The 18,102-nt window shown below is 34.2% G+C and overlaps 1 protein-coding gene across 3 annotated transcripts in view; it reads right to left on the minus strand.

Moving 5' to 3' along the window:
- The window catches only part of LRRC4C (leucine rich repeat containing 4C), a 502,291-nt gene that overhangs the window by 204,383 nt on the left and 279,806 nt on the right, over positions 1-18,102 (minus strand). For all 3 annotated transcript variants that reach the window (XM_066187873.1, XM_066187872.1, XM_066187874.1), the window contains exon 3: positions 3,166-3,304. The gene's annotated coding sequence lies outside the window, so the exon portion shown is untranslated. The remainder of the gene's footprint in view (positions 1-3,165; positions 3,305-18,102) is intronic.

Here is an 18,102-nt window from a genome sequence, read left to right on the forward strand (position 1 = left end):
TCATTATTTTCAATTTCTTTTTTTTACATAAAACCTGCAGAACCTTCAAGTATTGTATCTGCTTTTCTAACAGTGCATTGGTTCTCATCCTTTTCTTGGGGAAAAGCTCCAAGGAAATTTTGCTGATGCAGATGACAAACTGTGAGAGGACAAAGGTTCAGTGGGTCCAATTCGTTACCCAATGTGAGTATGAAATTTTGAAAACAAATGCTATTGATACATCATCTGGTGATGATTTATAGCAACCATTACTTGGAATGTTTTCCTTCTCTTCCCTCAAAAAAGTTTAGTTGTCTAGACTTTGAGAAGCATTCAGGAATTTGACCCATAACACAATTACTAAGGAACTTCTATTTATCTAAGTGATGGAAGGCATAGCTCAGCCTAAGGGCATTCTGAGACATATTTAAAAAGATTTGCTCCATTGTAAATATTGTAGATAAGACAAGACATTCAGAAAGGAAATTAGTTTTACATGAGCCCATTCCTGTTCAAAAGATACCAAAATTTTCAAGTTTATTACCTTGCAATTCCTCAAGTTACACCAGCTGAAGAAGATAAAGTTACTTGTTGCTGTTAAGACTTTTATAAAGGAATTGTTGCTAAAGTAGATATAATGCACCTGATTTTTTTACATTAAAATCTGTCACAAATTCCAATTTCTGTATCCATCACGATAAAATATGTTCAAACACAGACATTATTTAAAGCTAAGGCACGCATGAAAAAAAATGGCAATATCGTAACAAGCGTGCTGAGGGCCCAGTATTTTAAATGCTAGAGGCTTGTGCAATTTATGTCCAATATTAGATAATAAGTTTTGCTGGTCCAGTAGAATCTACAAACCTATCATTTGAGATGAAGAGGGAAAAAAACCCCAAGATTACTGCTGTAATAAATCCCTGCATTATCATGGCAAGCTGCGTTGGGTTGACCCTGGCTGGATAGCAGCTGTCCCTGCAGCCTTTCTATCACTCCCCTCCTCAGCTGGGCAGGTGGATCTGCTCCACCACAGGCTGCAGGGAAATCTCTGCTCTGGTGTCTGGAACATCTCATTCTCCACTGACCTTGGTACTTGCTGAACTGTTTCCTTCATGTATTCTCTCTTGTCACTCTTGCTGCCTGTTGTGCAGGTGGGGTTTTTTATCACTTTCTTAAAAATGTTATCTCAGAGGCACTACCACCATCGCTGATGGGTCAGTGGGTCCATTCTGGAGCCCGATGGCATCGGCTCCATCAGGCACAGTGAGAATCTCTGGCAACTTCCCACAGAACGCCCCCCTGCAGCCCTCCAACTACCAAAACATCACTGTGCAAACCCAATGCATGAGCCTGGGAATTTCTAAGTTTAACCAGAAGACAACAATATGATTAATTAGATAATATATACACCATATATGCCATTTGTGTTTCCTCAAGCATTATAAAAAGCTATGCATTTCAAGCAGAGGTTTGTGGAATGTTAATTTTAATCCATACACAGCAGTTCTCTTCTGTGGTGCAAAAAAGCAATCCTAGAATGAATTTTAAAAATATTTCTGTAAATTTAAGACTGATACTATCTACACCCAGACACATGATTTGAGTAATTTTATATAGTAGCCAAAAAAGTTCCTGGTATGACTATTCAGCAAATATTACTGTTAAAAGCAAACAAACAAACAAAGAAGACCATCAAAACAGAAAAACCAAAACTAACCAATCAACCAAAAATACTCACCAAACAGCAAAAACCTGAAGCTCTAAGAAATATAAAAATAAATGAGCAGAATTCCACTCTGCAGGTGGTAAACAGATTGGAGGTAAGAATTCTCATTGACAAATGGAAGTAATAGAAGAAATACCTACAGTGCTATGTTGGTTTTAACTTCTTTTCCTACAGGGAAGGGGACAAAGGACTAAATATCAGTTCAGACAGGTCTACACCCATGACGCTTTCACAATTCTTTTGAAAATTTAGTTTCTATCTTTTTTAAATTTGCCTTTAAATGAATACAAACCAATAAAAAGGAATTCTAATTTAGTTCATCACCATCATTACAAGTCCTCCAACTGCATTGCATCAACACACCAAAACCTTTCTTAAAACACCTCTCAGCAGTCTCCAAAACATGACAGTCACCGCTACCCATTAATTTCTATCAATGTTATTAGAAAAGATAGTAACATTCTACTCTAAGGCATACTAAAAACTGTTCTTCAGTAAAATTATTTTCTATACATTTGAAAATACTAAAAAGAAAACAAATTATTCTTTAGAAGAAAACAATGTTCTTTTTTGATTTATACAGATTGTCTTTCTTTGGGGGGAGTAAAGATAACTGAAAAAATATCCTGAAATTCTTATAAGATCATTATTTCTATTTTTTTTAAGATTGGCTTTTTTTTATCTTGAAAGCTTTTTTTAAGATCTGGATGGTTATGGAACTCAAAACACAAAATTATTCTCACTTAATAGCATACTTGAGTGTAGGATAAAGTCTCAAAATGTGCTATGGAAAAAAAAAAAGAAAATCAAAACTGATTCTTAGCCTCCAAAAGTTTCAGAATCTCTTTAACTAAATGAAAATGTAAAATTCCCATTCCAGAGAAGATAGCCATCAGGATTCCCTTTTCACAATCATGACTGCACAAAAATGGCAACAAAGTGAAAAATCAGATTGAAAGATGTTCTGTAGCCTAAATTTCTCTCATGATTTGGTATTCTTCTGTACAAATACAAAATACAGGACTGTGCTCCCATCATCACACACTAATGTTCTAAAGAAAAGCTCCATGCTTATTGCATCCAAAATTCCTTGGACTGCACGCAGACTTCTCTGACTGGTAATGATTAATGATTAGCTGTACTTTATACATTAAGCACAAACAAACGACTACAAGACTGACACAGATGAGTCACAGTAAATTCATTCCCTATAATTTGTGTCTGCTATCAGTGGAGAATCTACAGTTGCAAACTTAAAAGCCGGTTTGAGATCTATCGTAAACATTGATCACCAATCACCCATTTATACACTTTTTTTTCTTAAAAAAACCTGTGTGAATATAGGAAAAGTTATAAATGAACAGACAAGAACAAAGTTTGGAAAAAGGTAATAGCAAGCCTTAACAGACACAATATTAATGATTGAAAGAATGGAAAGAAAGTAATTTTCAATTTACCTGTCCTCAGTAATTCACGGCACTGTTAATTGTCCTTCATGTCAAAGTGTTGTGTATTTGTTTTCTCAAAAGGTACGCTGTGTCTTAGGATATGTCCGTATTAACAATCTCCATTGCACATTCCTGTTTTTCTGGCAACCTGTGCATTTTGAGAGGGGAAAGAAAGAACATTTCATGGTGTGCTGTGTCTCATACTGACAGAGCATGAGATTATCATGTGCTTCAGAATGAACATAAAAATCTTGTGAATAATTATGAAACAGAAACACCTCTAAAGTGCAAGCAGTTGAAATTCCTTAGGCAGAGCACCTAATCATACAATCTATAAACAAAGACAATGAAAGAGAATTCATCTGGTTTTGACTAAGAGTTATATTCTCTTCTGCTTCTCCTAATCAACAATAATTTTAATAATAACATGAAACCTGTTCTTGAGACACCACAAAGTGGGTAGTCTATGCTACAGTGATTGTCCCATTTACCACACAAATATTTGCAAATTCACACCAGAGCTCAATGACAGAGAAAAGTCATTATCCCTTTCTTAACTACATACATTGAAATGCAGCTAGTTTTTTTTTATTGTGGGTTGGGTTTTTCCAATGTTTATAGCATTTTATAGCACTTGGCAGGAGCTTTTCATTCAAGGCCAAATGTACAATGCTAGGGAGCACCTGGGAACTTGGGAATTCTCTGTGCACAAACTCTCTCTGACAGTAGAGCTATTTCCTGACAGGAATTAAATGCTGGGTATCATCAGCATGACATACATAAATCTTCCCTACTAGCTGGAGATCTAAAGAGTATTTTTTTTTTTTATCCCCTAGGACAAGCTTTTCATCATTCTGATTCCATTGCAGTTTTATATATGTGTGACAGTCAGTAATGGTTACTTATATATTTTATTAATCTGGAGCTATTTTATAGTAGCTATAGTAACTACTACTTTATAGTAGTAGTTAGTCTGCCAAGGAAAACAAAATTCTAAGGCAGGCAGATATTCAAATACCTGGAAATGTAATTTATCCTTTGAAGTAAAAAAAAAGTCTGGTAGTAAGTAGCGTGACCTCTAATTAATCAACAGATTACAGACATATCTGACAAGTTCATTCCAAACATCAAATACTTCCACAAAAAATGTGAAATCACTTGAATACTAGAGGACTCATTTCTTCTGTGTTCAGATGCAACGTGTGAAGGAAACCTCAGGGACAAAAATGCGGTAACATAACTTAATTTGAGATATAATATTTGCAGTTTCTCCTATGTATCATATCAGTTACAAAAATAATACTTCTGAATTATTAAAATGGATGTATCTAGTTAATAGGCAGTGTGGAAATAAATGGCTTGAACACTTCTATCTTGTTTTCTCCTAAAAATGATTTTCTTACCCAAAGACACATTACCACTTGCCTTTATTAGCTTATTGTAATCCAGTGGTTTTATTTACTAACTGTAAATGGCCTCTGTTGACTGCTCTCTATGTATATAAGAAAGATTAGCTAGAAAAGCAAAATCAATATTTAAAACTTAAATAGAGAGGTCTAATAGTTTCTCATCATCAGAAAGAATTTCTATTTGGGAACAGATTATAGTTTTTCATATTTATTAAATATAAAATAGAAATAGAAACATACTGAATCTAATACAAAAAATATAATTATACAATATATAGGAAATAGAACATAAAAGTAAAAAAAGTGGGATTCTTTAAAGATGGGGTAAAAAATGCTTTATACATACACCTACGCCATTGATATATTATTCATCTTCCATAATAAATTAGAATAATCAGGGAACAAAAATAGACACAAGAGAGAAAAACCCATCAGACATTCACAGTCACAGATTATACCACAGCTTAATTTACTATTATATAAGGGAAAACTAAAAAAATCACAGCTGTTCTGAAACTTAATCATCATGATCATTTGAAAACTTCATTGTAGAAAGTAATTTTTTCTCTTGTGCTGCACAAAGATCAGAATTTGGCCTAATTGTACCACGAAAACTACGAGAACCATTCTGTCAAAAAACAGAAAGTCAGAAGGTTAATATTATTTAGAAATTATTATTACAAATTAAAAATTACTAGATTTTAATTTAACCACAAATATTTTGCCTGCCATCAGTAGTTTATCCTTCCCAAGGATGACATGAACTACCTTTGGCTAAAGTAAATTAAGGGACCAGATGACATTCCAGTCTGCAAACTAGATCACAAACTTTTCTTCTTTGTAGAGGGGCAGTGAAGATTATTCTATAATCACATGTGTAACAACCACCCCATAGTAAACTGTTAAGGTAATTCTTCAATAATTTTTTTTAAGCTGTTTTGTGTTTTTTAATATATCACAGAATCAATTAGCTCCTAATATTAATCCAACTTTACCAGTAGTCAGCTGGGGTATTTCAACAACCACAACTTTCAAACACAATTCAGGGAAGTGGATGTTGGAACAGGTACTGGTGACAGAGGGACTCTGACTGCAGAGGTTCCATTTCTAATCACTCATATTTTTAAAATGGGTCACTAAGAGTGGAAATGGGCATTATGCTTAGAAAAGCACTGAGCATAAGGATTATATCTTTTGGTCATGTTTTCCATCTGTAAAATGACAATAGTAATTCACTGTATACTTTATATTTTTATGTGTAAACAATAGGCAGAACTATTTATAAAATGCATACAACAATGATAACAACCTCATAGAGATGTTCTCATAATAAAATTAATAACAGCACTAATCAATAATCCTTGTATTGTTAAATGTGTATTAAAATTGCCCCTGAAGAACTGCATGGAGTATAAATACAATTACACATTATGATTAACTACTGAACAATTTTTATTCTGTGTTTGGGAATCACTGAATCACTTTGAGGTTGGAAGGGATCTATGAAGACCATCCAATCCAAGGTTTAAAAGGTATGTAATGTTTTGAGAACGTGCTAATGTAAGCATCAGTTAATTTGTTTCTCATCCTGCCTCTAACATCACAGAATCCTATTTCCTGATCATGTTCCTACCATACCATGGCCACTGAAGAAAAGACTGATCTTTCATCTACTAGTAGCAGAGTGTTTTGTTGTTAAAACATTCTACTATATTTCAGCAACCTGCTAGTGCCTTTAATTGCCTCTAATTAAAGTGACCCTTTAATTTCAAATTCTGATTAGGTTTTGCTTTCTGGTAGTTTGTCAGTGTACATATCACTGCATTCCATTTTCTCTTTTAAAAATACTACTTCTCTGATGTGATTTTCTGTTTCTACAGCGAAGATTACATGGTTATGAAAGGACAAATTGTCTCATCCCTCACCCTGCTGTATTTAAATAAAGCCTTACTTTCACAGTCCATCTCCTCCCTCACAGAATTTGCAAGGTCAAATTATTTCACATTACAAATGTGGAAATTAGAAAAATTCATGGTATTACTGTTCCATGATGAGTGATGACTAAGACTGAATTCTTTGGATTCTCTTTCCCATTGCATAATGCTATGAAAAAAAAAATGCATTCTCTAGGCTCATGTGGTTATCCAGAATTTCCTAAAGGATGCAAACTTTCAGTACCTCATTCAGGGCTATTTTCTTGTTTCATGATGGTTCCATGCTGAAAAAAATCTGGCTCCCAAATAGATTAAGTAAACATAACACATTGTAGAAGTCTTGTAGAAGTCAAGGATTTTATGGAAGTGACTCAATTGTTCCTATTAAGTCAATAAATCCTACAATTTGTTAGCATAGTCTGAATGCAACATAAAATGTGCACATCTACTTCTCTTACTTATCATCTAGAGAAAATAAATTAAAACATTTTTGGTACTCTAATTCTGAGAGACTTCTGGACACTCCATGCGGTTAGTTGACTCAGAACTCAACCATAATGCTTTTCTTTCTTGAACAACATTCATGTATCACACAGAAAAATTCCTTGCATGCATGAACCACCATAGGGCTTTTGGAGATACAGTTTCCAGCCATGTGAAGTGGATTAACTAAAAACAGGTTGATAAACTATTTCTTAACCTCCTTAGGGAGTAAGCCAGAGTTTAGGCACTTTTTATAAAGACATTTTCTTATTCTGACATTGCTTTAAACTGTCTGATTTCTTTTGATGGTGTATTTCTCCATTCCCAATGATACTTTAATTTCCCTGCTCCATAAAAAATATGCTACTTCTCCATTCCTAACAAATTTAAAAGTGTGAGCAACAAAACAGAAAATAACTTTCACTGCCATGAACCACCTTTTTCAACCCATTCCCTAGTGCCTGGCTTTGAATGGACCAAATAATACCAATGTAGAATTAAAACTACACCAGGCACATGGGAAGGAAATCAGAAGAGAAAAGTTTTATACCCATCTCACACAGGTATAGAAGATTACGTACATTGCAAAACAGGGTGAAAATAGCTATACTTAACTCTAGGGATATTCAGTCACAGCCCAGGATGCATTTGCTTCCAAAAGATAACAGGAGGAGAGCCTCCTCCTCATCCTTGAAAAGGAAGCTGCGCGATTCAAAAAAAAACCGTGACGGAGCACCACCAGCTGATTCAGAGTGCCCTCTCCCAGGCACAAAAGGTTTCCTGAGAGGAAAGTCTTCTCACATTGTGTTCAAATCTGTTCCTTCAACTCCTAAATGTAACAGAAACAGCTTGAGGTGCGATAGATTTGATATAGACTGGGAAATGCGAAAATGCAGTGGAAGTTTTTACTGGTTGTAAAGCTTTTTAATGATATCTTCTGTATACAGTTTGCATGAATTTTCAGTGTAAATACTACCGATATTTTAAGCGTCTGTGTAAACATTGCTAACTTTAACACTGCATTATATTGATTTAAGTCATTTTTAGCTGGCTTAAACTAAATCAAGATATGGTACATTCTGGAACATGAATGTCTACACTGGGGCTTACACAGAAAGAACTGAAGCTATGAGTCACTACAGAGTTTCAGCACAAATTATATCTGGACTTAAGTCATCTTCATGTACCCAGTGAAAGATACTATTCAGTTAGGAAAGTTAATATAGAATTTCCTTACCACAAAGAGGAAACCAACTTCTGGACGCAGGGAACAACCATATCATAATTAGTATTCATATATGCAGATACTGCAACTATTTTCCACACCATGATTGGCAAATTTCGATGATTTAATTTATCAAGACAGGACAGGATTTAGCTTTAATCAGAAAAGTAAAGTTTGCTAAACAAGAAAAATTTTATATTTAGGTTGCTTATAAAAGAACGCTACTTGTTTATTCAACAGCAATTGAAAAATATAAATCACAGAATTTATTTGTATACACTGAGAATTCACAGACATCTAAAAACCTTAGTCCATACATAATTAAGGCCAAAAAAGGCCTACCCTATTCTCATAAATATGCAGATATAGATAATTGCTACGTAAATAAGCAACATCTTACAATCAGATTAGCCTAGGTTTATAGAATTGGTATTATATTTTACAAATACCTTGGATTCAAACAGAATTTGAGCTTTATTATAGTAGGATGGTTCTGTAAAAAGTATCTTATTATCCCTTCCTTACTGTGTGCTCAGAATTAAAGACAAACTGATACACATACTACAATTTATGAATGTAAGACAGGTTCTTATCCCTGAGAAAGTCAAAATAAACCATCATTATTACTTAAATACAAATTAAATGAAAAATTAAGCAAGAAAGCAAACAAACAGAAAACCACCTCAAAACCCATAACATAAAATTTGAAAGAAATATGTATTTCTTATTGTTCTTTGCAGGTTTACAGATTTTTTTCTAGTAAAAATAATTCATATTTACTAGAAATAGAATAGATCAAGCAAACATCAGTCTACACCTCAATTTTCTGAAAGACCTTTGATCCAAACAGAGGTTCCTAACTGGATAGAGCCAATATATCTTTTCTTCTCTAGGATCCTTTCACATGCAGTATTATACAGAGAGTTGTCATGGGGTACAGTTTATGTTCAGTATAATTTGATTTATTTCATTATATGCAGTTCAGAATGCTATATCAAGGTAGTTCTTGCAAATACTTTCTTAGGTCATTTCACCCTCCAGAGATTAATTTCAATTAAAAGACATTTTTCACATCATAAAATAATAGCAAACACTTTCGGTGGAAGACCCAAGTTGGGTTTTTTTTAAAGTAGTATTTATTTTGGAAATAAGACATTCTTGTTGGTAAATCCTAAGGTAAATGAAAAACAAAAGTTTGGCTTTTTTCCTGAGAACCTACTGATTTGCAATTTCTTCCATCACTGCCCAGATCCATGTATGACCAGAGCCTCCCATCTAAGTGTGTGAAAACATATATATGACCTCCTTTAACAAATTAAAAAAATAAAAGTTACCAGACCAATAAAAATAAAACAAAAATTGGTACACAAACCATAGCATCTACTACAATCATTTCATAAAGGAAAGACGAAAGTTTCTATCACTCCTCTGTCCATGATTTTCTCCATGTGTGAATTATTATTTTGACAGCTTGCAACCTATTAATCACAAGTTATGACCTATTATCATACAGGCACAGTTGAGCTGAGGTGTGATGAGATAGAGTTAATTCTTTTCATAGTACCTCTATAGGGTTGGATTTGGATTTGTGCTGAAAAATTTTGACAACACAGGGATATTTTTGTTACTGCTGAGCAGTGCTTACACAGACCCAAGGGCTTTTCTTCTTACACCACCCCATCAGTGAGGAGTTGTACACAAGAAGTTGGGAGGGGTTGCAGCCAGGACAGCTGTCCCCAGCTGATCAAAGGAACATTCCACGCCATATGGCATCATGCTCCGTATATTAGGATAGAAGGAAACGGCTGGGTGGGGAACATGGTCAGAGTGATGGCGTTTGTCTTCCCAAGTAAGCTTTATGCATATAGAGCCCCAGGAAGTGGTGAACAAATTCCTTGTTTTGGTTTACTTCCATGCATGATTTTTGCTTTATCTATTAAACTGTATTTATGCCAGCCTTCATGCTGACAATTGTTGTGGCTGTTGGGATTCTCTTCCCGCCTCACAGCAGCGTGGTGGGTGAGGGAGGGTGTGAGCAGCGCCATGGTGCTTGGCTGCTGGCTGGGGTTAAACAACGCTGTGAGGATTACACACAGCTGCCCTTGGGAAAATGAACCTGAGGAAAGATCAGCACACACTGCATCGATCCCTGCAGCAATCAGCAGAAAATGAACACACATTGACCAATGAGTGGAATAATGGCTCTGTTGACAATCTCAGTGAAGTTCAACCTCTGCAACTAAGTGGATAGAGAGATAGAAAGACAGACATGATAAAAATAATCTATCATCTCTGTTTACTGCTTTATATGATCATCTTCCTTTAGTCATACATGTCCAGATGGCCACAGATCAAGGATCATATGTCGCTTCTGATCCCAGTAGCTTCTTTACCCTTCTGTCCACAGATAAAATGAAAATATTCCACTCATCAGAAAAGTATTTCTACTTTGTAAAATGTTAAAACAGCTTATTGTAATAATAATTATTATTATTCACCCCTTTTTATCTCTAATTAAATTCAGGAGAAGTCAGCAAACCCACAGTGGACTTATGGTCCCAATTTATACTTGCAAATGTTGTAAAGTCCCATGAGTATTATATAACCACTGATACATCAGTTGCACATGACTTTTCTAAATGCATGCATTGCATAAGAACCAAAACAAAAGAAAAATAAATTGCTATCTGAGATGGATGGAAAGATGTAAATCAAGAAAATATTATATATCCATCCAGAAACTAGATAGATAAAGAGACAAAGATTATTTTTTCCTGCTTAAGTAAACTTGAATTAACCTTAAGGGTAACCTTGGTAGAACATTAGAAATTTTATTAACTGTATTAAAACATAACAAGTTTGAAAGCTAATAAAAGTAGCCAATTTTATTATTTTTAAAAATCCATAACAGACAATCAATAACGCAGTGACATGATCTTTAAATCACTGCAGTATTGAAAAAACAAGTGAGGAGATGTGTTTACAACAGTGGAAAGCAAAAGAGTCTCATAGAGTGATAAAAAATTTTACTATACATTGCTTCTTTGCATCGAGTCCATTAATCAGGCATGTAGGTGTCAGGGATATTTAGCACTGAAGTTGCTGGGCTGTGCAGTCTGGATATCCAGCATTATCTTTTGATGCCAAGAAATAAAATTATTCTATCCTCTTCATTCAGACTTTTTAGGAATTCAGATAGATTCAGTTGGAAGACCATAACTTCCTTTTGTGATAATTGCTATAATTCCTGAATTGAACATAGCAAAAGCCAAAGTCTCAGGAAAATAACGAGGAAAAGAAGGAAGATCAAAGATTTTTATACAATTTACAAGCACAGACATATCTATATACACAAACATTTATGTGTGCATATATACATACATAAACATATAGACATATTTTATATATATATATATATATATATATATATATATATATATATATATATATATAAAATTATGTTTGATTATAGATGAATAAATATTAAAGTTACACAAAAGCAGTGGGAGAAATGCTCCCAAAAACTGCAGATCTGGGAATTTTCAGGAAAAAAAAACAATGTAAAAGTAATCCAAGACACAGATACATGTGAAATCTAATACAAAGCAATGTAGTTTGACTGAAGGTATATTATCCATCCCTACCTTGACAAATATTTTAAACAAGAAAATACCTAGGGTTTTTTATGCTTATTAAGTCTGATTGTTTTATCTGTGTTTATTCAAGTATCTGAAAATGGAGAAAAAGAAATTGCATGGTATTTACTGGTGTATCCAAGGTCCTTCACTCACTGAGTAAAAAGGATTTATGTTAAATAGTGCAATCTTATAAACTGTATATGGAAGGACTAAGGTGAAAAAGTTAAATGCTACTAGAAGTTACTGGACAACCAAGAAAACATGATCATAATGAATCAGGTGGTATTGTTGCACTTTTAATGCAACTGTACAAAACCTAATCTGGACTTCAGGAGAACACAATGCATGTGCAAGGAATATTAATTCAAGCTGCTGAAGATAACAGGATCATCATTGAAAGAACAGAATCCAATTTTATTAGAGGAATTGGAAAATGCTTAGCTCATTCACTCTAGAAAAATGAAGGTTAAGAGACAGTCTATAAATGTATTGGCTTGTTAAAATTAGAAAGATGCAAAGAACTTTTAATATAAAGGGTAGTGTCAAAAAATCAAAAGTGCATACCCTAATGCATTTCTTAATAAAAACAGAAGAAGACTTCTGGACATTATGATGGTGCATTTCTGTAATAGACTTACTCTCTTAGAAGTGGGGACAACTGTCCTTTCAAATCTACCGTCAACTAAATTTGTTTCTTAAGGTAGGCTGAATTGATATTGAGAAAGGAAATACAGGATCTGGTGATCATTTAGAAGAGAGACCCAGTGTCAGTAAGGTGCATTACAACAACAAAACCAGTTTTAATTGGGTTTAGTCTCTGGTCATCTGTATTATCACACAGGAATGACTTTGACCAGATTCACTTACTTATTCTCCAAAGGTAATTTCCAAAAATACACATCTTTTCAGTTTGAAAATCGGTCAGCGACATAAGCCACTTAGCATAATCTATTACGATGCCCACAATTACCCTTAAAATACAGTATATGCTTTGGAAATCAAAAATCTTTATGACACTTACCTTTCAGAAGAAAAACAATGGTAGTATTTTAGGCATGTATAAAATATAAAAGGTCTCAAAACCAACCAGAAATCCATGCAAAAATTGAGTTCTGCAATTATTCCTATTTGTATGACTGTTTACTTCAGTACCTCCTACCATTAATCATTCCTCATCACTCTGGCTTTACTGACGGATTTGTTATGGGTGGATACAATGATATGCATGCACATTGAGTAGGTGTTGCAATATTCCAGACATTTTCTTTTACTGATTACACAACAAACAGTAAAAGTTGAACACAGATACAAATTCTTACTAGAATTTGTTTACTGAGGTTTTGTTTTCTCCTCTTTTTTTTCTTAAAAATGTTTCAACATAGTGGTGCAGCTGAACTATATGAACAACTCCAACACAAAGTATAAAAGACATCAAGATTAGCATTCTGCAGAATAACAAATGGGTTGAGAGGAAAAACAGACTGGAGTTGGAAACCTTTTCAGATCTGCAGTCAAAACTTGGTGAGCACTAGATATAGACAAGCCACAGCATCAATATTCAAATATTTCTCCTCAGATGAAATTGTGAGGGTCATATTAGTCACTTCTCACAGACAACATACAGATAGAAAAAAATGTCCTATTTCCCTTCCTCTCTTGGAATTATTTTGTATTCTACGTCAGGACTTCATTTTATTGATTTTGCAAAAGTAAATACCTACTCCTGTCTGAATCCAACACCCAAAGGAAAGAGAACTTTTGATTGATATAATTGGGAAGAGAATATAAAAACACTTTTTGGGGAAAAAATATCCTAGGTTAAATGAAAACACATACAATAAATTAAATGAGAAATAACTCACTTTAAAACATTAATGAGATTTAACACCAAAGATAGCAACACTGTCAAACCCCTCTGTTTCTTATGCCTTGATTTCTTCATCATTCTAGGGTCTGTATCTTGGTTAAATACCACGTTGGAAAGAGTTGTCTGAAGCAGATTACCCAAAAATACAGTATATTCACTTTCTGAATCCTTATTGATTGCCATGGGCAAAAGAGAGGTGATGAAGTGTCTCAAGACTTCTCATGTCATGGAAGACTACAGGAAAATATAAATGTGAACTAGAATGATAGGATGGCAGAGTCTGTAGACCTCCAAGGAAGGAAACAGGCTGAGGTGTCAAAAAGTCCTGCTGTGTCAAGGATAGCTGAATTAAAGTTTTCTCACTGCCCCAACAAATACTGGAACAACAGTCCCTGGGAAACAGTTGCATTATAAGACCACCATCTCCAGTAACTTGACAACAAAAAGCCAACAGCAATAAGAAAAATCTCTCTCTGCTGATACAGAAATTCAAGCTGAAAATAACCAGGATCAGATCTGTTGTTTATAATTTATAACCTGTTTGAGTAAAATTAACACAACTTATAGACACAATTCTTGAAATTCCAATGACAAAATATAATTGCATGTTTGTTTTTCCCCCCTGAAGATAGCAAAACCAGGGAAAATAAAGGGTGTTAGCCTTTTTACCATATGAGTTTCTCATCCATTTTTCTGAAATGTGGTTGCACGAAATTAGAGAGTACAGAGACCATCATAAAGAAAGAGTATATTATAAACACCTGTGTGACAGCTAAACCATTAATTTCTTCCATTTCCCTAGTACTGATTGAAACATTCATTCCCATTAGATGTTTCTACTTAGTTTCTGGAGAATACATTCATGACGCAATATTAATATCAGAGACCTTCCCTTGACAGGTAACTCACAGACCTCTTCCCTAACAGAAACATGCTCATTCTTTTAATGGGCTTTTACTGTGTTAACCTTAAACCAGAACACCTCTCCTCTTGCTCTCAGAATTTCTGAAATGACCATTTACCTGCCCTTAACAAGAATTCTCTACAGAGTGAAGTGAAAATCAAATCAATTTTGTATTTTAAACTCACTCTGCCTACCAAGTCAGCTCAGAGATATGATAGGAACAGTTTGGAATTAATTAGTTTTTTGATATTGATGCCTGACACACACAGTAGGACAGGGCATGGTAACTCTATATGGTTTTTAACATCTAATTAATAACAAGTTGTCATAAGTATATTATGAAATATTAAAGAAAGGATGGAAATACATTATCAACAGGAAGCTTAAATTATGATCAACATAGTAGTGAAAGATAAATACTAAACTGATTAGTATGGTAATAACATTTCTTATTCTAAAATAATCTACTAAATTTGTGGAGAAATCCAGCTCTAAAATCTAAGTACGTCAGATTGTATCTGCTCAGATTTTAACTCATCTGTAGGTATCATATGATGCTATATGCTGATATGCGACGGACAAACAACTCTGAAACTTAAAAAAGATGTGGAGGACTGCTACAAGATTTCAAGATTTGCACACAAAGATTTACAAGGTACAATTTTTTGAAGACAAGAAATAGAAACCATGTGCTAAACAGTAAGAGAGAAGCATTTAATATAGTTTATTCTCCATTCTTGCTCTTTAACATATTCTGCTGGGTGAAAAAAAAAATAAACAACCAACTGATAACAAACTTCTCCACATAATACTGAGAACACTGATCAGTGTTTAGCATTTTAAATTCACATCATCAATGCTGACAATATCATTGAGTCAAATATTATGGCTAGATATCTAAATGCTGAATGACTGCTTGACTAAATACATCTGTGTTCATTAAGGCTAAATCAATGATAATCAAAATTCTTGTTTGTGCAGCAAACAAACTGCTACTAGAATTATGGAGAATTTTAGATCTTCACAAGTTCTTCTGTTTTCATACAGCATTATGTGTTATCAGTTCTGTTGCAGGACTTGTTTTGAGAGATCAGATATGATGAGTGAACTGACTCAGACTGGGACATGAATCTGTGTCTGAAATGACAACTACACACTCTTGCTGTATTTTCTTTGTGGGATTTTTTTTTTTTTTAGTATGAAGATAATGAGCAGAATTTGAAGTCTAATTACCTAAACTTGAATAATTGATTTTACATATCTATAAATACTGTGACAAAATGACACAAAGACAAAAAAGCATAACAAGTGCATCTCCAGTGTCACACTGAAACACTTTGGCTAGATCTAACCTATTATCTATTTATTGCACATATCCTTAAGTATCACAGAATGACTCACAGACCTAAAATAATAATTTTAAAAATATCTGAATTTCATGCTGGATTGACAGCCCTGGAGACTTAAATTTTCTCCTCATCCACAGTGCAGAAACAGTGTCAGTAGCTGTACTACTAGCTCGTTCCCATCAACACCCACTTGGAAGAGACTATTGTTAAAGGTAAAAGATTTCTTAACTATACATGACAATGCCTACAGCTTTGAGTCATATATGGCCTCTTTTGAAGGATTGATAAGCACCTGCACTTCAAACTGACTTTCAAAGAAATTAAGGGCAACTTGAATCTACAGAAAGCAGAAAGACAAAGTGTGCTGAAGTCATGCACCTCAGATTCTAGGATCCTAAAGTAGCAGTCATCTTGCAAATAAAAATAAATTCTTTGTTTCTTAAATAAGATCACAAAACAAATTCAGTCAAGTAATTGCTTCAGCTGTCCTAGAGCACACCATTCAGGTAAACAAATGGTCCAGTATCACTCTCTTAAAATTGTGGACAAAAATAATTTGAATAAAAATACCATTCCTTTATCTCAAGAACAGGAATTTTATTGCTACTAAAATTTCCACAGAGAAAGTGCTGCTGTATTTGTCTGTTTTAAGACTAAACTTTGATTAATGTAAGTTTTTCAAAAATATACACCTATATAGATGCAAAGGTATACGGCATTACTGAGTATATTACGTCAAAAGGTCTTATTAAGATGGCAATTTTGCCTGTGTAAATGTAAAATGGTTTAATTATAATTCATATAATCTAAATTGAATAGTTTCTGTTTCAAAGACTTGCATGGTGCTAAGAAACTTGGTAATTTCAATTAGAAATAATATACAGCTGTCATGCTTTCCTTCTGAAACACACTATTATAATGAAGTTGTTAGGTTATTTTCCTATAGGGCATTATTAGAGTCACACATCATAAAAAAAGAAAAGCTTAGAACAGCCTTAAAGACCTACTTACCTTTTATCACGTTTTTATACATTCAGTCTCAAATTAAAGAAACATTACTGGAAACACTATAATGCCTTAGCCATATTCTAAACAAAAGAACTTATGATAAAAAGAAGAAACATGCAATAATTGTTAAAAATCAAAAACTGTCAACAGATATATGAATGTCAACAATTCAGAAGAATGTTCCTACAAAACAAAATTAAATCTATAATGACTTTCTGGCAAGAGTTGGCATTTTTATGACGACCACTGTACATAAACAGGATTCATTCAGCATCAATGAGCTTTAGCAGCCTAAATTCTTTGTGCATCATTTATATAAGACTTTAAGCTAGACTCATATGCCTCACAGAAAAAAACATTCATTCCTCCTGTAACAATTATGTCCATATAAGCTTATGTTCACATGCCTACAGAAATATGGTTTCACGTGTACAAGTTTGCATTACACTGACAGAGAAGCTTGTGAGACCTTGGTCATTCCTAGTGGCTGAGCCCCTGAAGCAGAAGTGAAAAAGACATGAGAATGGAACATTATTAATTCACCAAATACTGCCACATCTTTGTATTTAAAGTTACACCTTGACTCAGAAAAACTTGAGTCAATATTATGTGTTGATACATAGTGTAGAAAGATCAAAGGAGATCTGACAACTCAATGGTACCTGTTTGGCACATCTAAATTGGAAACTGGAAGTGCAAGATTCCTTTTAGATTCCAGATGTCAAGCACAGCTGACCGGCTGCTGTGTGATAGCACTCGAAGGAGTGTCAATAGGAATGCACAGATTTCCCACAAGCGGCTTTCCATGATCATCTTCTGAAGTCTCCTCCCCAACTACATGAAACATAAGTGTCCTATGTGTTAGACTAAAAAGCAGTTGAGCTGCCTGATAAAGGACTGGTGGAATGAATATTTATTAGAATAGATCAATATCCAGAATTAAATCTGGGATTCCTTTCTATGCATTAATGGTATAGAAAGACCCGAGATTGCATCAGTGTACTGCTCTCTTGGGTTCTGCAGAGCGTGCTAGAGGGGCTATTACTGGTAAAACATTGCGAGGAAGGTAGATGAAAACTGACTACTTGAAAACCCATGAGATTGTTAGTTTGTTATCCATACCTGAGAG

The sequence above is a fragment of the Chamaea fasciata genome, unplaced genomic scaffold, assembly GCF_029207755.1.
Source record: "Chamaea fasciata isolate MVZ Bird 193981 ecotype frontalis unplaced genomic scaffold, bChaFas1.0.hap1 SCAF_7, whole genome shotgun sequence".
NCBI classification, from domain to species: Eukaryota; Metazoa; Chordata; class Aves; order Passeriformes; family Sylviidae; genus Chamaea; species Chamaea fasciata.